The sequence below is a fragment of the Mustela nivalis genome (genome assembly GCF_964662115.1).
Source record: "Mustela nivalis genome assembly, chromosome: 12".
NCBI lineage: Eukaryota > Metazoa > Chordata > Mammalia > Carnivora > Mustelidae > Mustela > Mustela nivalis.
Window position 1 is genome coordinate 52,607,371 of NC_139031.1, and position 26,001 is coordinate 52,633,371.

At 37.6% G+C, this 26,001-nt stretch overlaps 1 protein-coding gene across 5 annotated transcripts in view; it reads left to right on the plus strand.

Moving 5' to 3' along the window:
• MACC1 (MET transcriptional regulator MACC1) overlaps positions 1-26,001 on the plus strand; it is a 227,013-nt gene that overhangs the window by 148,157 nt on the left and 52,855 nt on the right. Inside the window, exon 1 of one of the 5 annotated variants that reach the window (XM_082693828.1) lies at positions 24,056-24,171. The exons of the other annotated variants lie outside the window; for them this stretch is intronic. The gene's annotated coding sequence lies outside the window, so the exon portion shown is untranslated. Of the gene's footprint in view, positions 1-24,055; positions 24,172-26,001 lie in introns of those variants that run through there. 5 annotated transcript variants of the gene reach the window in all.

The window sequence follows — 26,001 nt, forward strand, 5'->3', positions numbered from 1 at the left end:
GTGGAATACTGTGTAAAAAATTTAAAAGACCTGGGTGCCTGGATGGCTCAGTCAGTTGGGTGACTCTTGGTCTTGGCTCAGGTCTTGATCTCATGGTCATAGTCTGAGGCCCATGTTGGGCTCCATGCAGGATGTGGAACCTGCTTAAAATAATAATAACAATAATAAAAATTTTAAAACTTTAAAAATTCAAAGAATTATCTATTACCCTGATTTCCATTATTTTTCTTCAGATCATATTAAAGATTTCAGTTATTCAGAAAATAACTAAGTATACTTCATTAGCCCTTATTCACAAAGTTACTATAATGTCATATATCTATCATGGAAGTAAGATGGCTACAAATTTTTCTTAGCCACACACAAAAAAATAAGAAAACTGCAACTTGTACTTTTCAAGTGAAGGGAGCCTATTATTAAAACAAATTGCAATCTGAACCAATGGATTAATGAAGAGGAGGAAGTAGGTCTGTATTTTACTATGTTTACCTTTATGTTTCCATAAACTTCAATAAAACCTAAATTAACAATACTTCAAATTATAAATTAATAACTGAATATTTGAAATAACTTATAATAAACAACTTTACTATTTTCTACAATTTTAAATAGATACTGCTTTGAATTCTTACCAGTTTTATTTTGCAGAACAGAGAATCAAAAGAGGAAACTCATATTTTTATAATTAGGACCAGAATAACAAAATTATGTCAGTGCTTATCCTGTCCTCTCTGCTAATCACTACTAACTTCCTGGGTGTAAAGATTTTTAAAGATATTGGATATTTCCCTACTACTATTCTTCTCATTCCCATGCCCCCATAACTCTATCCTCCAAAACAATCAAAGTTTGTTAATAGACAGCAAGATATAATCTTTAGTGAACTGAATCAAATACAGCACAGAAAAGGCTTTTCTTGTCATATGTGTGATCTGACGTATATGAAAGCCATACTTTCTCTCTACATTCTCACATTTAGTGGCAGAACAAAGTCTAAAATCTAGATGTCCAGACTGATATTTATGCCACATGACACTGTTGCTTATACTGAATTCAACCAATGATTTTTTCATAGTTTGTGCTATGCTTTTAAATAGATTTCACTGATGGACATTGGGGATGATAGGTGCAATGGTGAGTGCTGTGAATTGTGTAAGACTGATGAATCACAGACCTGTACCTCTGAAACAAATAATGCATTATAAATTAATAAATTTTATATCTATATATATAGATATAGATATATAATTTCTTGACATTTCACAGATTTTTAGGGATATTCGTTCAATTCCACAGGTATTTATTGAGCAACTACTACATGCTAGAGATACAGTTATGACTTAGATGGACAAATTCCTTGCTTAAATTCAAGTAAGGGAGATGGACAATAAGTAAACTAACAAATCTGTAATGTAGTAATAGATATTCAAGGCAGTGTAGAAATAGAGTATTTTGGATAGTAACTTTATGGATGCATTGTTTGACTATATTACTTTTTCAGGTAAAGATGGAATTGAGACATTTTGGGGAATGTATTAACAAAAAGTATGCTTTTATCAGTTTTGGCTATTGTACTTAATTTGGTATATTCACATACTCATGAACTACATACTCATAAACTCGCATACTCATACATACACACAGAGTGAGTGGGTTAGATGGGCATGACAATAGCTTTTCTGATGAATTGTTAAAATGCTGTTTTTAATACAAACTCATCTCTTTTCATTGTGAGTGTTGCCATTCTCATTTACTCCAGTTTATTTCATTGGCATTGTGATCTAACAGTGTAAGTACACCTAGCTGTTGAGGCAGAATTTGAAAGGCCAAAATATATAGAATAAAATATAAAAGAATGACTCAAAAGAACCCAGAAAAAAATCACTGGGGTCGCTTTAGTACAACTGTGAAGAAACTTTTCCCATTCCTGGGGAATTCTAGTGTATTGTGGAGAAGAAAGGCCTTTTGCTCCCTCTCATCCTGTGTTATCAGGAAAGAGTAATGAAGGTATTCATAGCTTCTGATTGGCCATAAAGTAAGTGGCAAATGGTTTCTTTTTTTAATCTCCTTTACTTTTTTCAAATCTGAGAGTTTCCTTCTACAACTAAAGAAGAAATATCAAGTTGATAATGATAATAGCTAACATCCAACTAATATTAAACTATCGTGTTCTTAACATTAGCACTCGGATATACTAATCACTAATAACTATGCAAAGAACTTTCCATGAATTTTTTTTTTTTTTGAGTGAAAACAAAAACCCTATGAGTTAAACATTGTTATGTCCATGTTGTGGGTAGTAGTCCTAAAGAGGTTAAACACCTTTTTCAAAGTCATACGTATAATCAGGAGAGTCAAGATGGACCCTAATAATTGGACTTAAATCTTAACTCTTAAACAAAAGCCATCTGTGTGAATCTTTTATTCTGACAAATGAACTTGTGAGTCAGGTTCTAAGTGAAAATTGGGAAAAAAATTAACTGGGGCACCTGGGTGGCTCAGTGGGTTAAAGCCTCTGCCTTCGGCTCAGGTCATGATCCCAGGGTCCTGGGATCAATCCCCGCATTGAGCCCCACATTGAGTCCCGCATCAGGCTCTCTGCTCAGCGGGGAGCCTGCTTCCTCCTCTCTCTCTCTCTGCCTGCCTCTCTGCCTACTTGTGGTCTCTATCTGTCAAATAAATAAATAAATAAAATCTTTAAAAAAAAAAATGAACTCTATGCCATGAAGCATCTCTGAAGGTGCTCACTGGTCATGATCAGTAAAAACGTACTCAAGTGTGGTGAAAGACTATGGTTTTTCTAGGTATCTGTCTACTTTTCCGGAGGGTGATCCCCATGAGCACAACAGGGTTTTTGAACACAGAGGTTGATACAAACAGAAACCTTAGAGAAAATTAGATAATTTTTTTCCCCTGCAGTATTTTAGACAAGTACTCTTGGTAAAGTGTCTGTAGGGTGTGTTTGGAAAGACCAGGGAAAAGCCTCACAAATATCAACCAAAATCAAAAGGGTACTTGTGGTTGGTGGATACCTGCCATACAGGCTATATAACATGACTTTCTGGTCTCTGCTTCTTGTTCTGTCTCTTGTGGCAATTGAGAGTGAAATTACTCACATTTGCAGACACTTTCTTGATCATGTATTTATTCATTCAACCAATATTTATTGCATACCTACTCTATGTCAAGCATGGAGCTACAAAGTTATGGTATATAGAAGTGAAAGAGCAAATTCATACTTTAAGAGAGCTTATGGAATAGTTCCTTCTCTCCTTCTAATAATCATTAATAGATATAAAAGTAAATCATATGCAGTATACTTCTTGGTTCTGGTCTATAACCAAAAACAAAGGAAAATATTTACCTGAGCTTGTGTATGAGACATTCTAAAGGGGAGACAAAATAATCAAGTAAACAAATATGGACATATGCTGTGAGAGAAAATATTAGAATGTTATACTTTATGGAGGGTAGATTAAGAAAACTTCTCCCTGAAAAAGTGACATATAAGATGAAATGGAAAGATGAGGTAGAGGCAACCATGGAAAAAGCCAGTCAAAAAGAAGTCCAGACAAAGGAAATGAAAGACTTAACATGGGAAGTAAGAGAAATAGGAGGAGGGGAATTTAATGACTTAATATAGATTGAGAAAAAAGATAGTTATTTGCAGGGCTGAGAAAACCAGGTTTTCAGAGACTTATTCCTATGATTTCTGTTTTACTTTCCTATGCCCAAGACCGTGACAGGAGCATTAAATGGACTAAAGGGCCATGAGGAGGAAAAATTCTTTTCAAATTTTAGCTGGTCTTCAAGATGCTAAGGGAAAAATTTTATTTCCAGAGAATTAATGACTCTTCATAGAGTAATATATCAAGGTAAAATTCTTAAGATACACATTCCTTACTTGCATAAATGGGTTATTTCCCAACAGTTAATTGAGACACTGGGATGGTAGATTTGTTATCAAAAAAATTTTTTTGAAACTTCAATTAAAAGGCTTTATTGAAAATATCTGTCATGACAATACCCTACTTAATGTTTCAGAAAAGTCATTGCTGAGGTCAATAGATGTGGAAAAAAGTGACATAATTTTTGTTTCAGCTCAAAAATTGCAGAAATAAGTTTTCACTAATGATTACTTCCTTATTTTAACGAGGTACTTTTTTAGTATTGTCACCCTAAGATACTGACACCTCATTACTTGGCAAATTTATATGGTTTTCAGATCTCTGAATTGTCGAAAGAAGACTTTGTGAAGCCTTAATTCACTCAGTTTCATTATTTATATGACTGATTAAACATTAAGTCAAAAGGGAAGCACTAACAATGTGACTGAAAGTCTGTGGTTAACTGCTAGGTTGTCAAAAGAATCCAACACATACATACACACATGCGGTCACACACGCCCACACACATCCTTGGGAAGACACACACACGCGAAACCATATTTTCATTGAGCATGAGCATAGGAAGGACAGGACGTTCAGAGGCTCAACATTACTTCTTCATGCTCATACTAGATGAGCCTCTGGTCAGAATATTCTACAATTCTTCCCTTTCCCCCTGGCAAAAATTTATTTATTTATTTTTGTCGGGGGAGCAGCAGAAGGGAAGGGAGAGAGAGAATCTCAGGCAGATTCCCCGCTGAGCACAGAGCCTGACACAGGACTCAATCCAGGGCCCTGAGATCATGACCTGAGCTGAAATCAAAAGTCAGATGCTTGACTGACTGAGCCACCCAGGTGTCCCATATTTTTCAGTTCTTCAAAGGACACTGGAATGTCCCCAAATTATTCCATGATACTGCCTTGTGCCTCTCTGCTGGTGAAATCGCTTATTATAGGGGACGAAAGAGAAGCAACTCCCCGGAATCTCATTCTCATCTCTCCTTTCTCTATAGATCCTTCAATTTCATTTTCCTGATGCCTAATTCTCTACATCCTTGGTTCTCAAGGTGAGGTCCATGAACCAGCTACATCACCTGAGAGCTGGCTTGAAATACAATTTCAAACCCCACAGTAGACCTGCTGAATCAAAATCTGCATTTTATGTACATTACATTATATGTACATATATGTACATTATATATAAGCATTATATGTACATTATATGTACATTACAGTTTGAAGCTCTCCTCTGCATTTAAACAGGCACAGATTTACCCTATCGACAAAGCTATCATCAGTCTTTGCCCCTCCTCTTTGCTCTAATTACATTTTTCCTGTCTTTCATGGACAGACTTCTGTGTGCTGCTTCATATATTCCTATTCCTTTTTGCTTTCCTCCCCACAGCACCCTGTATTCATGTCCAGATGTAGAGCACACATAAAAGTCATTGCTCGTCAGCATCCTTTCACCTTATCCCAGCTAGCTTCTACCATGGGGTTCATACCAGGGTATAGGATGCATCCAGGTTAAGTCAAATGGTCAACTATGTTTCTCCTGGCCGGGATGATTGGTACCTACAGTGGGATGGGCTTGTGATCACTTAGAGTGAATGAGGAATAAGAGACTAGCTCAGGACTTCAGGACAGGGGGATTTCTTAGTTTATTTCTCTGAGGCTTCAAGATAACAGGATGTAAGTTCTGGAGCTCCTTCCATCCTTCCAACCTGCTGTCTAACCTAGACCATCATGCTTTGGTCCTCCTCCAGCTGTGCTTCTTACCACCAGTCAAGGAATCTCTAAGGCTATGGGGATGAATCAGGTAGAGCCCACGACATCCTCTTATCTGGGAACCCAGGACTGGAATTCACTGTCCATTTGACTCCCAAGTCTGCTTGCCAGCTTTTTCCAGAAAGAAAGGTGCTCCTGCACTTCTTGAGCTATTTCCTAAAATATCCTGTGCTGTTAGTGTATGTACTCTTAGTCTGAGCAATGACCAGGGGAAGTTTTCTATGAAGGGTGTGGACAGAGCTTGCTCCTATGGACTGTGTGTTCACACAAGTCTGTCAGAATCCTGTCATGCAGGCAAGGTGGGGCCAGAGGTAAAAAAAGAAACAGTTATTGACAGCCACCAATATTCATTTACTGTTGGTAGCTTGAGACCTTTCTGCACATCTCTGCTCTGGAATGCTCTGGAATGGCTTCTACATTGCCACAACTTTCCCTCTGTTTTCATTTTCTTTGTATACTCTCCCTCATTTAGCATTATTGACTCCTTTAGAACTTACAAAACTCAATTATGAGGTATCTGTGTTGTGTACATGTCATAAACCTGAGTGTCAACCTAGACTCTTCCCTCCCCCTCAGGTCTGGGCCTCACCTTTAGGTCCTTCCAATTAAAAATTGTTTTTAATCAGTTACATCTTCATCTTCCACACTGTATATGTCATGTATTGTTACCTTAGTAGATTTCAAACTAGTCTCATTCTCCTCAAATGTACCTTCTGCACAATCATAGGAGTGATCTTCTAAGAGGAAACTAATTATATATTGTTTCCTATTTATTTATCACCAGTGGTTCCTCTACACCTAATGAATATATGCAATCCTTATGCTGGCTTACTAATCCCTTCAACCTCTTCAACCTTTTCCCCTTGCTTACATGTGCAACCCACTTCATTAATTTACCGAATATTTACTGAGTGTCTCCTTTCTGGTAGGCAAGACACCGTGGTAAATAAGATAGGGTATGTGCTTTCAAGGAACAATTAGGGCCAAGTTGTCTCTAAATAAACAATAAACTAATAAGGGAAATTTAAAAAATATTAGTATACTTTGTTAACAGAATGAGAATAGTTATTAGCTAGAAAATTATAAGGCATTAAATTGTGCTATGTGGTTTGTCTGGGAAAGTTTCCTAGAGATGTGACATTTAAGCGGAGATCTGAAGGGCTAGAACACGTGTACCAGAAGTGCTGCTGAGCAAATCTTCTCATGACTCAGAGAGAGTGAAAAGGCCCCAAAAGACCTCAAACTTGCGATTTCTCAAACATGCCAGTCTATTTCAAGTCTTGGGTGGCTTTGTGTGCACTGGTCCATCTGCTTAGAAGGCCTTGTCCTTCATTCTTCCCAGACAGTTACTACTCATCTTTTTAGTTCAATCCACTTGTTACCTCCTTTGTTAAGAGTGTTTCTACCACCATTGTCTTGCCAAGCAGATGGAGGTGTTCCCACCTCTGTGCTTCCCTCTCCTTGCATGAATTCCTACTTTAATAATTCTATCATGGTATTTGAATTTTCTTAAAGGCAGAAAACATGTTTTATCACCTTGTTTTTCTGGAGTCTTGCATATATTACTCACTCAATGAGTATTTGTTGGAGTAGATGGAAGAAACTTTCTTTTCAGACTGTCTCATCTATTCAAATCCCCATGTCCCTTTGTTCTAATTTAAAAAAAAAAATCTATTCAAATCCCCATGCCCCTTTGTTCTAATTTTTTTTTAAATCTATTCAAATCCCCATGCCCCTTTGTTCTAATTTTTTTAAAAACTCCTGGACATCCTTATTTTTCTTCTTAATGGGGTCTTCTTTCTTTTTCTCTTCTAGTCTTTATGATTTACTGGTGCTGAAGATTTAGAGCCTTCTAGTTTCGAGATCCATTGAATTCTCAGAATGTCAGTAACCATTTCTGTGTTGATTTAAATTTTTTATTTTCAATAAGATGTTAGTATTTTCTTAAAAAATTATTTAGTCATATAGCTGACTTTCATCTCCTTGCTTTATTCCTTATCCTAAATGTCTTAAATATTATTTAGAGAGAGAGAAAAAAAAAACCCAGAGGTATTAGGCACAAAAATCAAAGTCCGTGTGTATTTTCAGGAATCCCTGGTATCTACACATGTGATAATTATCAAATAGCTTTGAGTCAGACATCCTAACTGCTTTTTAAATATGTCATTTAACTTTCATAAGCATCTTATAAATCACTTTTATTACTTCCATTTTACAGATGGGTCAAATGAGGCTTAGGGAGATTGGAAATTTGCTCTCAGCCACCAGTCAGCACTGGAGCCTGGATTCGATTCTAACTCAAATCTTGTCTGATTCAACATTCTGCCAGTAGCGCAGAAGGACACACAGAGTGTGTTGTAAATATTAAGCATTTTATGACGATTCTTTGCCTCCTCAGTTTACCATCCTATAGCTATCTTTCAAGTAAAGCTAGGAATGCAATTGGTCTTAAATTCCTGCAATCATTTAGTAATGGGATTTGTATCCAGCCCTTTACTTTTTTTTTTTTTGTCCTATAAACAAGTATGTATATATTGTACATGAAGTATCTTTCTGAATCCAGCCACAACACTTCTGTGTTTCTTGCATACACTGAAACATTTTTACTGATGAAAAGGGCAAGAATAGGACTCAGACTGCGGCTTTGTATAATTTTTCGTATATAAATTAGGGAATGGAAATTTGGAATTCATTAAGACTGCTAAGAGAAGTACATTTTGTAAATCAAGCAATGCTATAATCAGGCTTCAGGAACACCAAATGGCTTCTTCCAGACAATGTTTTTGAGATTTAACATGTCTCCCCTAGAAAACTGTACTAAAATGGGAGAGCAATCAGATTCCCTGGCTGATTAACTACTTAGTGAGCTTCATAACTTCACATTTACCTCCTCTGCAGGCAGGGTAGAGGCTTTTGTCGGGGCATCCTAGCAGTTGTCCTGTGAGGAGAAAGGTGATTAGGCCATCCCTGAGCACTATAGTAATTCAGTTACAAACCATAGTAATTCAATAACAATGAACATTTATTAAGACATTGCCATCACATGCCAGCACACTATTGTAGAAACTGTACATATATGAAGCTCTGCTAACCCTTGCAAAATTCTACTGATAGAAGTATTAGTGTCATCACTTTCAAGAGGAGGGCACAGGAGAATCATAGAACACAGGACAGGAACCAGGCAAATGCTGTGCCAGCACTCTGCCTTTGACCATTCTGTCATTTTGCACACTCCCCCATATATAAAGTAAAAAAGACAAATATTACTAAGAAATTAAGGTTGAGGTGTGTAATCTGTAAGGTCACACAACTGTTCCACAGCTCTTCTATGACATGAACTCCCTTTAAGAGCAAATACTACCCAGGCTAGAAATTGCTTACTTCTGAGTAGAGAAAATGAAAAATCCAAAGATGAGTGGATCACCTAATAGAGAAATCAGAATATGACCTACTTCCTAGATTTGGGAGTAGACCAGCAGCTTCTTTGGGGTCTAGTCGTTGCAAGAGAGAGCCCCTACAGGCAGAGCTCTCCATTGAGCCCAGTTTACCCCCACAGTTTACCAGGAGTGTCAATGTATTCTGTGGGATTTGACTGAAGGAGAAAATGCTGCACCACATCATTTTACTCAAAGCCCACTAAGAGTTACTGGGCAAACAACCACTTTGTCCCTCACTGTCCTATGTAAGATAGCCTCAGGCATGCTCAGAAAATAGACCTATTTTCCCTTTTTTTGCTCCAAGGAGGTTTTCATGGTCACTTTGTATGCAGACAGAAGGGAATGACCATCCTTCCTCACAAAGTGGATTTAACTAACATTATATCCTTACTGTTATTTTGGCTTAGTTGCTAACAAACCGTTGTATAAGAAGATGGGGGTTCACTCACTTATTGAAAAATATTTATCTCTACTGAAGTACCTGTAACATTTAATGGTATGGACTCTAGGGCCAGACAGTTGTCAAATCCTATCTCTGGTCTTTACTGTCTGTGAGATTGATCAATGTCGCTGTTTCCTTATCTGTAAATTGTGGCTAACAATAGTACTTGGATCACAGGATTGTTATTAAGATGAAATGCCTGGCACATGGGGGCTGAATTAGAGTTAGTGTGTTACTGAGTGGCTGTTCTGTGGCAGACATGTTGTAGGGACTGGGAATAAAGTCATAATCGAGGGAGATTAAAACCTTCCACTTCCCATGGCCTGCATTCAATAATTCTAGTCAGAAAGATATTAAGCATCAAGTTCAGTATACATTTTGACTTCAAGTTATGATTTAAATTACATAATAGGTGTACATATTCATATGTTTAATAATATGGTACTTTATATTAGATAATACTCTAATGTTTCAGGCACCTTCCACATCTCTTATAATCATTTCAGTTATTCATTGGCCCAGAACTCATTAGGCATATTTATTTTGAATCCTCCCCTAAATTCTAAAAGGCAAGAAACTGAGACTCAGAGAAATTCACTAACATCATAAGTGGTGGAGATAAAATCCAAACCTACATTTGTATCACCAGAAGTCAATGTCCCATAACTGCTCTATGGTGCCTCACAACCCTGAGATAGGGGGGAGGGAAATCACAACCATTTCCTACTGAGAAAAGTGAGGCTCAGGTAAGTGTTTTGGATCAAGGTCAAATAGGTTAGTAAGTGGAAGAGTAAGGACATGAATCCAGGTTTTTGGATTGTCATTGTTTTATCTACAATAGCAAAATTGCACAATTCCACAAATATTTGAAGAGTGGTTGGAAATTCTCTCTAGTTCCTCAAACTAAACCACTCTCAAACTTTATTGTTATTATTCATATCATTCTAGGGTTTAACCATGTATACTTTAAAAATCCCTACCAAATGTACCTGAGTCAGTTTTCTGAAATGGGAATGTAGCTTCTCAAATCAAAAATGTTCGAATAGTGGTTAGTTTCTTGGATCATCCCATAAAAGTCTTAATGTTTAGGGGCATGAAACTGCTACGTTAACGAAAACCACTAGATACTAATGATTTGATAGTTTCTCTGGATTTATATGAGGTAAGTTTTCTTTCTCAGTTGATGTTAAAAGTCCTGGTCAGTTGGGAAAGGAAAGACGGAGGATGATTATAGTGAAGGATTACTCTATCACCTGATGGGTCATTTGTCAGTCAGGAAAGGCCTGCATTTTCATTTTCCTGAAAAAAAAAAACCCATGATAGAATTAGCAGATGTTTCTAACTTTTGTGTGAGACAATAGCCATATTCTCTACAGTTCTTAATTATTAAAAACTAGCATGACTCAGTGTATGCAGTCAGTGATCGGTCAATTCCTTCATGTTCACCTCCCCAAAGAGAATATATGTAGAAAGATTTTTTGGAAACAGCTTTCAAATCTAATATTTCTTTGATACTCTCACAATCTCAGTGATGTTGGAAAACTTGGCCCAAAGAGAGAACAATAAGCAAATCAATATCAGCAGCATGAATATAAAAGGAAATTTTGTGGTGACACCACAAACTGTCCTCCTAAGACTGTTAAATTGGCCAGAAATATTCTTTTATATTATGTGGTTTACCTTTTGGAAATACAAGCAAATGTATCCAAATAAGTCCCAGAGCTCTTTCATTTTCCAGAACTTTTGCTTTCATCTACCCACCAGTGAATATGAAAGGGACTTTTCTCTGTTTAGTTTCTTCTTTGGAATCCTAAAGCATTTCCCTAAAGTGTTTTTGATCTCCAAATATTTTTTTTGAAAATCATTTTTTCCCTTTTATTAAATGGCTCCTTTTAGCCACTTAGACAAAACATTTATTCAAAAGTATGCAGTATTGGGGCACCTGGGTGACTCAGTGAGTTGAGCCTCTGCCTTTGGCTCAGGTCATGGTCTCAGGTTCCTGGGATCAAGCCCAGCTCTCTGTTCAGCAGGGAGTCTGCTTCCCCCTCTCTCTCTCTGCCTATCTCTCTGCCTACTAGTGATCTCTCTCTCTGCCAAATAAATAAAAAATAAAATCTTAAAATAAATATGCAGTAGGGGCGCCTGGGTGGCTCAGTGGGTTAAGCCGCTGCCTTCGACTCAGGTCATGATCTCAGGGTCCTGGGATCGAGTCCCACATCCCTCTGCTCAGCAGGGGGCCTGCTTCCCTTCCTCTCTCTCTGTCTGCCTCTCTGCCTACTTGTGCTCTCTCTCTGTCAAATAAATAAATAAAATATTTTTTTAAAAAATGCAGTATTATGGTTTCCAGCGTGTTGGAACATCATGATTCTAGAAAAGTTATATTAATTGTCATCATGTTAAAGCAGATAAATACTGAATGAAGAGCACAGAAAGCCAGTGTCCAGCCTGACTCATCTATTACGAAGATTCACTTAGATACTGTAAGTCACAGTCTGTTGCAGTGCCTGATACATTGTTGTGAGTTATATGAATAAATAATGTTGTATGAATTTGCAAAATAAAGGTAGTCTTTGGTGTTGTATGGAATAGTTGAATCACTATAAGTATATCCAAAATTAATAAAACACTATAAGTTAACTAACTGAAATTAAAATAAAAATTAAAAAACAAAACATAACAAAAACAGAAACAGAAAGTTAGTCTTAGTCCTGAAAAACTCTAAGTAATCTGTCAATGTTAAGGATCTCTTTTTAGATTCTACCCCAGCATCTTTTATCATACCTATGAGTGAGTTGGACATCATTTAAATCATGTTCAATAGGATGTTTCTTAGAGAATTAGCAAACTATTATTCTTCTGCAAAGGTGAATGGAATTGGAGCAATTCATTTTATAAATTTAATGACCATAAATTCATATATAAATATAAATATTTTATAGGTACAGATAATATATGCAAATAACATTTTTATAACACTAAAATTCATTGATTAGGTCTCCAAGATGTTCATGCTGTAAAGTGCTAAGGGAAATTCAGAATAATTTAATTATACAGAGTAATTAATGTGAATAATATCCCCTTATTTTAGTCTCAAACACATTTGATATTTTGTCTTTCTTACATATATTGAAATTATTTTACTCATGTTCATTTTAAAATGCCTTATAGATGATACAGGGTCTTAAACATAGATTTGAATCTTTAAAAAAAAGTAAGATTTCTGTTGCTTAATCCATTATTAAAGAATTGATTATGTAATTTCACAAATGCAAATTTTACCCTTTAAGTGGAAAGAAACATTATTTGTTAAACAGCATTTAAAATTCCACTACAGGAGCTTTAGTAATTTTAAGGAGTTAATATATGTCTAAATTGGGATAAATTATTTCCTTCTTACTGGCAGCGTCAGTCCCTAGGATGACACCAAAAATTATTGCCTTGGAATTTAGGGTGACACATTGCTTTAATCACTTGTGTGTGGGGCTGGTTAATTCCATTGCCCAGAACTACAGTGAAATATGCAGGCCTGTATTTATTTAATATGGCATCCATGACTTTAAACTCTGCCTTTGGAAATTCATAAATTTCTTTTCAAATGGAAAGGGGGAAATCACTGTAACTGTGTTCCGATTAATTATTCTTTTTCAGCAGAGGCCATCTGGATATGTGTCTAGACTCTACCCTAAGTATCATCTTAGGGGAATGTCCATGACATATAATTTGGAAAGGATGAGCAACTGTGCCTCTTTCATTAGTGAGGCTATCACTAATAATCTCATATACAAGTACATTTTTTGCAAAAACCTTGTCTAATCAAAAAAATTTTTCTTTAAAAATTTCCCTGGTGAGAAGAACCTCATTTCCTCTCCATTTTGGGAGCAATCTTAATGAAAGATGTAAGTCTTATTTCCACTAAAATCTAGTTTACAAAAGGAGAATAAAATTTATCATTCAGTCATACATTCATACTATGGTTAGCAAACATCTACTGAATCCCAGACATCATGCTAGCTGGGAAAATAATGGTGGAGAAACACAGACACAGGCCCTGGTTTCATGAAGTTTACCTGAACAATAAACATGAAGCTTACCTGAGCAAGAAGTAGACATCTGTTACAGGGAACCTGAGGTTTTGGGGTTGTTTTTCAGTGTTGTATGATCTAGACCATTGTGACTAATATAAGTATGAAAATCTGAAAGATCAAGAAAGATAAAGATTGAAAAAAAAGTCCATTGATTTAGAAAAAAAAATGGCCATAAAGAGAGCTTTGATGGGAGCAGGATTCAGACAAAAGGGAGGACTGAGAAGAAGTTAGAAAACTGATAGCAAGAACATAGAGGGGGATTCTGCCTAAAGCTTATCAATGATGAGGAGCAAAGTTTATCACAACTGCTCAAAATGGTGTAAATGTTTGCTGTTTTTGTGAAATGGGGGAGACTTAACAGATGTGTGAGTAAGGAAAGGATCCTGATGAAAGAAAGAGGTAGAATATGAAAGAAAATTACAAAGGAAAATAAGAGGTAATTGACACTGAATGTTTCTTAAAAAGGCAGGAGGGATATGGCTTGAGAACTACAAACAGAATTAGGAAAAGTTTAACAAGTGATTCTTGGTTCCTTATGAAGAGAATCATTTATTGGAGGAAAAAATATAAATACTTATAAATAAAATAAATAAATAAATGGGTATAATCAACTTTTAATTTGGCTCTTTCATTAATTAGACTCTTTCACGTTGCAAGAAATACAACAATGAGATTTTGTTGAAAGGATAGGGAACAGTGAAGGGGCACAGGAAGTCATGGTGACATTTGTATGATCAGGTAGAATCCAACCATACTTCAGGGTATAACTCTTAGTGAACATCCACTAGAATATAGATTCTTTTTTTTTTAATATTTTATTTATTTATTTGACACAGCGAGAGAGATATATCACAAGTAGGCAGAGAAGCAAGCAGAGAGAGATGGGGAAGCAGGCTCCCTGCTGAGCAGAGAGCCCGATGCAGGGCCCGATCCCAGGACCCTGGGATCATGACCTGAGCCAAAGGCAGAGGCTTAACCCACTGAGCCCCCCAGGCGCTCCAAATATAGATTCTATGAAGGTATAGATTTGTACCTGTTTTCTTCACTGCAATATCCCCAGCTCTTAGAACAGTCCCTGGCACACGGTAGACACTCAGTAAGTATTTGTTGAATGTAGGAATGACAAACAGCTCAGCTCACCTTGCCATTTATAAATGGGTTTCTCATGCTTCCAGTCTCTGTGATTCTGCCATTCCCCTGACTAACTTTTCTTTTACTTTGTTTCTTTCTGTTTCTCCTGTCACTGTCAATCACCAGCCCTCCACCCTACTGCTCTCTACTCCCACAGTCTCTGGATATTACTCAAGCTTTTGACTATTTTGTGGTTTTTATTTTCCATCCTGTCAAGGTGTTTATCTTGGTTTTGCAACACTCCAAAGCCTGCAACTCAATTTTGTAGTTTTTCATTTGCATTCCATGAGAGAGATGATTTAATTGGTTAGTTTGTTGCTACTATATATATATATATATATATAAATTGGGCATAGCTTTCATGCCAGAGTACTTCATAAGACCTCTGTTAAGCTTTATAGTTTTCAAATTTGCCTGCAGGAAGAAAAACAGTATATATTTCACCCAATAGTCAAACATACACACAGACACATGCACACACAGAAATGGACACATTATGAAACAATACTGACCCCTTTTATTAGTTTAATGCACTCAGATCTATTCTTTACTAGTTTATTTTCTTCTATTCACCCCATGCTATTTATTCTGTCAATTCTGTTCTGTTTCACTTCCACGTACTCTATTTCATTCTAAAATGTTGGAGAATTGATTCATAGCCCACAAACAACTCAAACATACAGTTTTTCAAACTGAGATCTAGCTTGCGTATGGACAACTTTGTTTTGGACATCAATTTTCAAACCAATCATCTATGATCAGTCATCTATACTCAGTCAGGGCAGTAGAATCATGTGTTAAAAGGCATGAAGAACTCTGTGGCTGGATTCTTTCATGAGAAGGGAAAGACACTCCTTTTACATGTAGACGGTGTAGACGGGAGATGCAGTTTGTATGGTATCTCTGTTACAGGCAAACTCCTACTTTTCCATTTAATGCTGCCTTTATGCTTCCCATACTCTACCCATTTCATAAACCAACCCCTGCTAAAATGTTGATTGATGAATCCTTGCAGTGGGAATCCCTCTAAGGTATATTTTCATTTTAATATTGTCTTTGTTTTTTGAAGGTTTTATTTATTTATTTGGGAGGAAGAGAAAGAGAGCAAGAGTGCAAGAGCAGGGAGAGAGAGAAGCAGACACCCCACCGAGCAAGGACCTTACATGAGGCTCCCTCCTAGGATACTGGGATCATGGCTTGAGGTGAAGGCAGATGCTTAACTGACTGAGCCACTCAGGCACCCCCCCCCTTTTTTTTTAGCATATAGTAAGCACTCACATGTTTATTGCTGTTGTTACAGTGTCAGGATTATTGGCTTTCTAATGGAATGGCAAAAACTGTGGCACAGCAGTTTGGGTCCTAACTCTATTTGCTATGCCTGCATACAGACTTGGAAATAATGTTGAACCATCTTTTGTAGCCCCAGGAGGTCTGGAAAGACAAAAACTGAATCAGTCTAAGACAACTGATTATTACTACTTCAGAATATGTTACACAAATTAGAATGAAGAAATGGTGGTTTCCCTCATTGGGTTTTCTTTCTTTTCTTTTTTAAAAAATATTTTATTTATTTATTTGACAGAGAGAGAGTACAAGCAGGAGAAGCGACAGGGAGAGGGAGAAGCATGCTCCCCGGTGAACAGAGAGCCTGACATAGGGGTCGATCCCAGAACCCTGTGATCATGACCTGAGTCTAAGGCAGACCCTTAACTGACTGAGCCACCCAAGTGCCCTGCTCAATGGATTCTCCTTTTCCACCCCCTCCTTTCCCCCTTTTAAATATGGCCTTATTTAATTAATTTAACTTAATTGCTCTTGAGAGCAAATCACTTTTAGAACTGAATCATGAATCTCTCAGAATTAAATAACAGATGCCATCCCAGAAGCAGGTGATGATTGGAGGACCCAGGGCCTTTCTTTATGCCTCTTCAATTATATCTTCTCTTAAAATTGGTTCTATGTGCAAATAAACATATTTTCTCTCAACTTCAGTGGATGTCTATATAGGACCCAGTTCTAAACTTAGAATACTATATAGAGAATTCCCTGAGGTGGTAACCTGATATTATAGCCTGAGTAATGGCCCCTGCAGGTGTCTACTTCCTAATCCCTGAGAACAGTGAATATGTTACCTGATATGCAAGAATGACTAAGCAGATATGATTAAGGTCTGTACTTTGAGATGGTGGTAGGGGTGGGGGAATGGGGCAGATATCCAATATCCTGGTCTTCCCAGGTGATCTCAGTATAATCAATGAGTCCTGTGCAGAGATGCTTTCCCAGCTTCTGAGAAGGAGTGAGAAAGAGAAACAGAGACAGAGTCAGATGGTGACAGAAAAAGGCAGAGAGATGGACAGAGGCACAGAGAAGGAGAGACAGAGAAAGAGAGAGAGGTGATGACAGGATTAGAAAGATGTCACTTGAGAAGATTCAACCTGCTGTTGCAGGCTTTGAAGATGGAGGAAGTGGATCTCAGCTAAGAAGTGTGGATGGTGTCTGAAAGTTGAAAAAGTCAAGGAAATGGGTTCTCCTCCAGAGTTACTAGGAAAGAAGGTACTCTTGCTCATATCTTGGTTTTAGTCTAGTGAGATTCATGTCAGCCTCCTGACTTTCACAACTATAAGATAATAAATTTGTGTGGTTTAAACCACTAAATTTGTGATGATTTGTTATGGTGGCAATCAAAAACAAATCTGAGGGTTGCTGGGGGGAGGGGGTTTGGGAGAAAGGGGTGGGATTATGGACATTGGGGAGGGTATGTGCTTTGGTGAGTGCTGTGAAGTGTGTAAACCTGGTGATTCACAGACCTGTACCCCTGGGGATAAAAATATATGTTTATAAATAAAAAAAAAGATACAATGTTTGCCATTTGAAAAACAAAAAACAAAAACAAAAAAAAAAACAAATATACTCAGAATGATATTGTTAGCACCAGCGGATTGTGTGGAAATATAAGCAGCCAACCTCAAATAGGCTCTGACATCCCAGATGGGAATCCTTACAGGATAATGGGTAAGTGACTTAAAACATTCCTCCTCTGGTATGTCAACCAGAACACAGGATTTTTTTCTTTTTCTTTTCTTTTTTTTTTTTTTTTTAAGATTTCACTTACTTATTTGGCAGACAGAGATCACAAGTAGGCAGAGAAGCAGGCAAAGAGAGAGGAGGAAGCAGGCTCCCCCCTGAGCAGAGAGCCCAATGCGGGGCTCGATCCCAGGACCCTGGGATCATGACCTGAGCTAAAGGCAGAGGCTTTAACCCACTGAGCCACCCAGGTGCCCCAACACTGGATTTTTGTACCTTGTAGATAATCCTGTGTTTCTATAGAATCCAATCTCTTAACCCACTGTGGTTTAATACTTATTAGGAACATGCAGAAGAAGAGGCCGTATTTCCCGGGTATGAACTATACCGCTACATTATTGCAGAGCTTCAAGCTGACAGAAAAATTAAACTGTTCTTGAAAAATCCCAATGACGGTGTCTGCAGCACATAGCAGTATATGGATGGATATTAACATTTAAAATGTTTTGTGTCTTCTTTGTGCAAAACTTAAAAATGTTCAAGAAATGTATATAGTGAAACATATTATACAAACCATGTTAGCAGATAAATTAGGATTATTTTGTCTTGGGTTCTAGATTGTGAGGTTTACACACACATATAACTATTAAATGAATACACAAACTCGCTATTTTATCGAAGTTCTACACATTCTTTGGATTTAGTGACAAATGTACATGTATATACTTTGGAAATTTTCTGGAAAATATGTAAGTTCCAGGGATGTTGATATAAAAAACAGTTGAAGATGTTAACAAAGAGTGATGTTGGTATAAAAGTGGCAATTGCACCAATAAAAATATAGATGAATCAACAAATGCACAACTCTTTAGGTTATAGTTAGGAGGCAAGTAACCCTTAGACGTTCCAGCAAAAGCTGCACAGAAGGTCCTCTGTTGTTGATTAGTAGCAAAAGGGCAGCACGGAAACATCTTATGATCATGCGAATAGTTGGCACATGTTTTCTTGTGTGTTATCCTGAAAGCAGTGAGCGAAAGAAAACAGTGATGAACTTCTCAACTTCTCAACTTTTACAGCTTGGTGGGGGTCAATTTATGGATGATTCATCTTATGGTTGAATAAAGAGTCAGAAAGATGTAATGAAGGAAAATATGAAATTGTAAGAACAATTTGGCTCCCTTTCTTAATCTTGGGAAATAAGATCAGTCTGACCTAAATTAACTTTGGCCGTAACATTTTACTATTATTTGAGGTATTCACTGAAATTAACTGGTAAATGGCACAGTTATTAACTGTTTTTGGAAAGTCACAGTATGATCATGACTCAGAGACAAAGTGACCCAGAAAACGGATGTCACAGGCAGCCCAGGGGTCTGAGAGTCAATAATAGTGAAAGACAACAGAGAAAAAACTCCTGGGGGAACTTTCTTCTAAGCTTCAAATGTGGCCTTTCTCTCCAAGATAACCTCATACTGGGAAATATCTGAGCATGTGGGGAATATGGCTGTTTCCTATTACTTTTTCTGGTATATTTGTCCTACAGAGACCAAACATGAGTGACATTTAACATAGGTCATTGAAGGATACCAAGAAAATCCCCTTTTGATTATTAAGTAACACCCTTTTTTTGTGTGTTTGATTTTCCCCTCTGGAGGCAAGAAATCACTAGCTATGCTCTCTTACTAGATGTAGAGAGGGAATTAAGCCTAAATTCTAAACAGCTGGAGAAAAAAATTACCTCTGCATTAATAAACAACTGACAGCTTCCATGTAGTTAAAGAATTTTAAAGTTAGAAGGAACTGTAAGCAAGGCTTCCTTATTTTACTGGTCAGTTTAATTTAGGTCAACAGCCGCTATGGAGTTTTTGGTATTTAGAGATGAAATAAGATCTAGTCCTTGATCTGATGGAGTCTAACAATAATAGGGTAGGCAGAGGTACTCTCTGTGTCATTGAAGTAAGAACTGTGTTAGGTATATGTATCAGTTGGAGTTTTGACCTCCAAGCAATAGCAAATGAGTTTGATACAAATTGAAAAGCAACACGCCAAACTCCCTCCCATAATTTCTAGGGGGTTGCTGGAAAGCCAGAGCAGCAGTCAAAACAATGCCATTGGATAAATTCATTGTTTTTGCTAGCCCAAGAAACCACAGTTTGCATGATCAACATCAAGAGTCCTAGACCCTACTTTCCATGACCATTACAGCCACATTCAGTGTGGGACATTGTTGACACCACTGCCTCTGTTCACGAGAGTGGATTCTCCCCTATCCCTACTTCTTTGTGTTGCCAGTTCCTAATTCCAGCTCCCAGATGGCTGTGTCTGATTAGGTATTCTGAGTGCTCTGCTCTTATCTAGCAGGCTGGCTGGGTCGATGAGTCATTGCCGTTTCAGCTTCCATGTCAATTGTCACTATTAGAGTATGGATGTAGTGAGGCAGGTTTTAAATGAGGTGGCTGGGTGATGGACACTAGGGAGGGTATATACTATGGTGAGTGATAGGAATTGTGTAAGACTGTTGAATCACAGACCTGTACCCTGAAACAAATAATATATTATATGTTAATAAAAGATTAAAATTTTTTTAAAAATTAAAAAATAAAATATTCACAGTTTAGTACATCACAGTCTTTAGCTTAAATAATTCTTTGGGTGGCTCCTATTTTATTTTTAGTTTCTTCTCGTCCTTTTTCTCTGGTTTCTCTCCATGATTGTACCTGAGGGTATGGTAGGAGGAGAGACATAGCATTATGGTGTGGCAAAAAGAAGGGGGCCTGAAGTCCATGTGATGCTATCTGGGTCTTGTCACCTGCTGTGGAGTTGTCTGGTTTGATTCTGGTGCTTGACCAATGGACCTTTTGGGAACATTGTACAAGCATGGCAAACATCAATGGATGATTTTTACCATTTTTCTATAGTCACAAAGGAACAGTGTAGCCTCTTTGCCTAACCCCTGGCTTCTGCATGTCCACTGGCCCTCTTGGCACCTTCACATCCCAACACTTAGGGATGCAGGTATAGTTAGTACCTGGTTAGCAATCCCAACTGGGCAAAGAAAGCATAAGTAGTGTAAATTGTGTGACTGAACATGGAGCCTCTGCTTCCCGTATATTTGACTCTTCAACAACTACCAATATGTTTCTACTGAAGCATCCCTCTGAGTTCCACTCCATCTTTGGCTTGCTTCCCTGGGATCACTAGGGTTGGCTTTCCATACCCTATTTCCATCTGTCAGGAAATAACATTTGTCCATATTCTACTTATTTTTTAGGTACAATAAATACTATGCCTGCAAGTGATCATGGTTTCACGGGTAAATGAAAACATCTTGGATTAGTGTGAAAAAAAGTCAACCCAGTGAGACATCTCCATAAATTAGAAACATGTAAGGGGAAAAGTAGGGGCAAAAAGGTCAGAAAAGAGATTTTTAAGGAAATGACACAGAGGTATATGCTGACCATCAACTCTGTGCCCAACTTTAGATCATTTAGATTATGGTCCCATAGGTAGACTAAGGGGCTGACAGCCTTTATGACATGATAGAGAAGAGTTAGGAAGACTTTCCATTCCAGATAACAGTCACCTTCAGCAGCCTGCCTTTGTGTCTGATGGCTCAGAGAAATATCATTGTGTGTCAGCAAGATCTAGAAGGTTCACTTCCTCCACAGTGGCTGACAGCTAGAAGACAGGGTAGTGTGTGGGGACCAAGAAAATCCCATAGTAGGAGAAGTTTAAGGAACTAACAAGTGGCAAGAGACTTACCTCCCTTGGGTGAAAGAGATTAATGGTAAGGAATTATTTAAAGTAGTCCAAAGTTCAGAGATACACGTTGAGAGCCAGGAGATTAGATTATAGGGGAAATGAGCCAGAGATGCTGGAGTGATCAAAATCATAGAAGAAGGCAGGGCTGACTGTCCAGGATGCAGTCATGGGGCTGAGGGCCAGTATTTGGAAGCTGTTAAGAAAGCCAGGTGCACCACATGAAGCATAGCCATGAAACAATTAGTGCTGATCCATGAGAGCCTTCATTTCAGGCACTGTCAGGAGTTAAACTGATGGATTTAATACCTTACCTTTCTGTAAATAAAGATTATGGAAGCCACACCAGACTAGACCACAGGGGGACTCTGATAACAGTACTCTTTACATGAATTTGAGAGTTCTTTTAAAGTAAATGTTTGTTTTTGGGGACAAATAGAAATGATACTGGTATTGGGGCACCTAGGTGGCTCAGTCACTTAAGCATCTGACTTGATTTTGGCTCAGGTTCTGGTCTCAGGGTCGTGAGATTGAGCCCACAATGGTCTCCACACTCAGCAGGGAGTCTGCTTGAGAGTCTTTCCCTTTGTCTCCCCCACCCCATTTGTGAGTGTGAACTCTCTTTCTCTCTCTCTCAAATAAACAAATCTTGAAGAAATGGCTTTGGTATTAACATCCAGTTTAGAGTTGATATCTCATTATTTCATTCATTGGTTATTTATCTGAGTTAGTGAAATAGGAATAAAATAAGGTGTTGCCTTCTTACTGGAAGGTGTTACCTTCACACACACACACACACACACACACACACACTCAAGGAAACAAGGTATAAAAACTGTTAGGAGAAGACTAGAAAAAATATTATGCAATTCATAAGGAGGGAGAAAATAAATGACTGGAGGGAGCTACTTAAGAGTGTTTTTTCAATGAGCTTTGAAAGAAAGGAAAGATTTGAACATTTAAATGTAGGCAAAGAATATTTCAGGGAGAAGAAATAGCATGGAGAACAAAAGGTCTGTAGGGTCTGGGGAAATGGAGAGCCATTTGTTCTAGAAGGAATATAAATAGCAAAAAACAACTTAGGTTCTAGTCAGAAGATTGAAGGACTTGTGACAAAGGCAGATAAAATAGCACGCTTTGGATTGTGGGACCACCCAAGGGGGTACTTCAACAGAACTCTGGGTGGGTTAAGCAGCATGGGCACATGAAACCCCTGGGTTCCTTAGGGAGGCAGCATTTAGAAAGAGCAGAGAGAAAGTGCAGAAAAGGGAAAGAAATTTCTCCTTTGTCACATTTACACTATCTCCTTATTTATTTGTTGTTTTTTTTTTTTAAGAGAGGGGTAGGGGCAGAGAGAGAAAGGGAGAGAGAGAATCTCACACAGGCTCCACACCGGTCATGGTGTTCTATCTCATGACCCTGAGGTGATGATCTAAACAATAACAACAACAACAAAAGGTTGGACTCTTAACAGACTGAACCACCCAGGTACCCTACCATCTTCATATTTTAGGTGGATCTTTCCATTATGTTTTGGGGCTCAGGGCAAGCCAGGGCTTGTCTATATCCATTTTCTGGGTTGTATCTAAGAGGAAATGAAAGTCTAGAAAAAGATGCTATGTGAGCAAATGGAGCAAACACATTCCTTGGCTTGCTTGCTTTCTTTCTTTCTTTCTTTCTTTCTTTCTTTCTTTTTAACATTCTCTTTTTCCAGAGTTGCAAAGAAGTGAAACAATCATTGCACCTTTCATTTTACCTAAGTTTTAAAAATCCATTTTTCTTTTTTTTCCCTTCAATTTTCTTGTCCTTGAATTTCAAGCCATCAGAAATAATGCTAGAATATACAGAAGGAAAACACAAAATCAGAAAATGGAAGGAAATCTCAAAAAGGGATTCCATTTTGCTCACATTTTTGAAAGCACATTAAAAAAAAAAAAAATCCAGGGCATTTTTGTCAGATGAAAGGTCAAAGATCTCCACTGTGTCTGTCACACCTCTGAGTGAAGATCACAGTGCATATGTAGGAGAACACCAGGGACGCTCTCATTCACAGGCTCCACCAGGCAGTGAGGCATCCTCAGCTCTGACTCACTCAAAGAGAATCTGGCGGGGCAGGTTCCACCTCTACAGGAGGATTTGTTTGCGTGAGGAGTTTGGAGTCCTTGCCTATACCTAGGGAGCTGTCTCATTCCTTGGCAAACATAAAACCACTTTTGTTTCCTTTTATAGAAATAGGTCTATATTTACAAATTATTCTTACATATTCCCACCTGACCTGACTGTTTTAATGCTTTGCTTTGCTTTACTGTTCTGCTTTTTATTTATATAACCTTTTTCCCTAGAGTGAAACTGTAACCATCCACCCTCTTCTCCTGGTTTCAGGTGAGGAGTCTGAATTGTGGGTATTGTAGTTCTTTTGCCTTTTAGGGTTTCTGGTTGGGCAACCTTGGAGTCACAGTGGGAGGACTTATAGTCCCAGGTGGCTCGATAAGCAGCAGTTCAGCCACTACACACAGAGGGAGACACATTTGAAGAGAGTCCTGGGTTTTGGTAGAGTGACTTCCAGTCACAAAAATGATGTTCCTGAACTGAAGAAGCTGGGGTTCATTTCCACAACTGTAAGTGTTGTTCTTAAAAAATTAATATCTTTTCACTACTGTTACGTAGTACACACTAGGAAACCATGTAATTTCCAGAAGAATTGAACAAATTAAATGCTTCTTCCAGCCTAAGTCCTGCTTGGAAAGAAAAAAAGGAAGGTAACTGATATTCAGTGATTTTGTAGGACATGGTATAAGAATACACTTTGAGAGGCTAGAATGATAACTCGAGAAATAATCTAGAATAAAATAATTCATAAAAAGAGGAAGAAGATATGCAACATTCAAAGTCAAATTAGAAACACACACACACACACACACACACACACACACACACCCCTGTTTCTGGCTTGCTTCATATACATAGATGGTTGAAATCCTCTGAAAACTTTTAACTGTTTTAAAAGACAACCAAGTGAGTTGAAGATTATGGACACTGAAGTCAGATAAAGTTGAATTTGGTGGCTCCACTACTTATCAGATGTGTGGCCTTAGGTAGATATTTCACCTGGTCAAGCCTCAGTTTCCTCATTTGTGGAATTGGTATGAAATCTACCTCATTGGGTTAATAGATGAAATTTGCATCGTACTAAGTAGTTGATTAGATAATAACTGAAGTAGGATAAGTTTGACTTTTTCCTAATTTTCAACTAATCTTCAAAAACAGATTAAATAAACTTTTTAATATGATAAGGTGATTCCACTTATAAATTTTTTTTTTAAGATTTTATTTATTCATTTGAAAGGCAGAGATTACAAGTAGGCAGAGAGGCAGGCAGAGAGAGAGAGGAGGAAGCAAGCTCCCCACTGAGTAGAGAGCCCAATGCGGGGCTCGATCCCAGGACTCTGAGACCATGACCTGAGCCGAAGGCAGAGGCTTTAACCCACTGAGCCACCCAGGCGCCCTGGTGATTCCACTTATATGAGGTATTAAGAGCAGTCAAATTTATAGAAACAGAAAGCAGAATAGTGGTTGCCAGGGGTTGGGGAAGGGGAAATAGGAAATGTTTAATGGGTGCAGAGTTTTGGTTTTGCAATTTGAAAATGTTCTGATGATTGGTTGCACACAATGTAAATATACTTAACACTAAACCATACACTTACAAATGGTCAAGTTGATAAGTTTTATGTTATATGTTTCACTACAATTTAAAAAAATAGATCAAAGAGCATGTGGTGAAAATTCTGGTACCTCCAGTTTATTAATATGTCCCTCACTCTTGAAAAATGTCTAAGTCCATTTTCAGAAGATTGATATTGGATCACCTATGTTAGTATCTGTTTTTTACATTCCAATAATAAATAGTGATGATGATGAATTTCTGGTATATTCTTGAAGTTGTCTCCACCTTAATGGTCATCTTTTAATAATACTCTCCTTAACTTAGTTATGTGATTATCTCTAATTCATAATAGTGATATTCAATATAATTTTATGGGTACTGTATAGAATCTAGGAATTAAGAAGTCATAATTATTAATTATATCTCAATTGCATTATTTATTCAGGTTTTCTCACCTTCATTGTAACTTATTTATAAACAGATTATTTTTATGTGTCTTTTGTCTTAGAAATAACAGACTGTCAAGACAAGATCTGTTAAATGCCACGTTATCTTAAAATGTATTAGCTTATTTGGAGGACAAAAGACAACTTGGAATTCTCTTGATTTGAATCCTGGAAGTTTGTCATTGTTGAACTTCTGGAAAATCCTATCTTGAAAGACCATATGCATTCCTAGCTATTAAGACTATCCCCTAGGGTATTTAGTGATAACCGAAGGTCATAGCAACACCTGTTTGTGACAAGTGTGCAAGGTTTTACATGTAATACACTGCATGAATTTA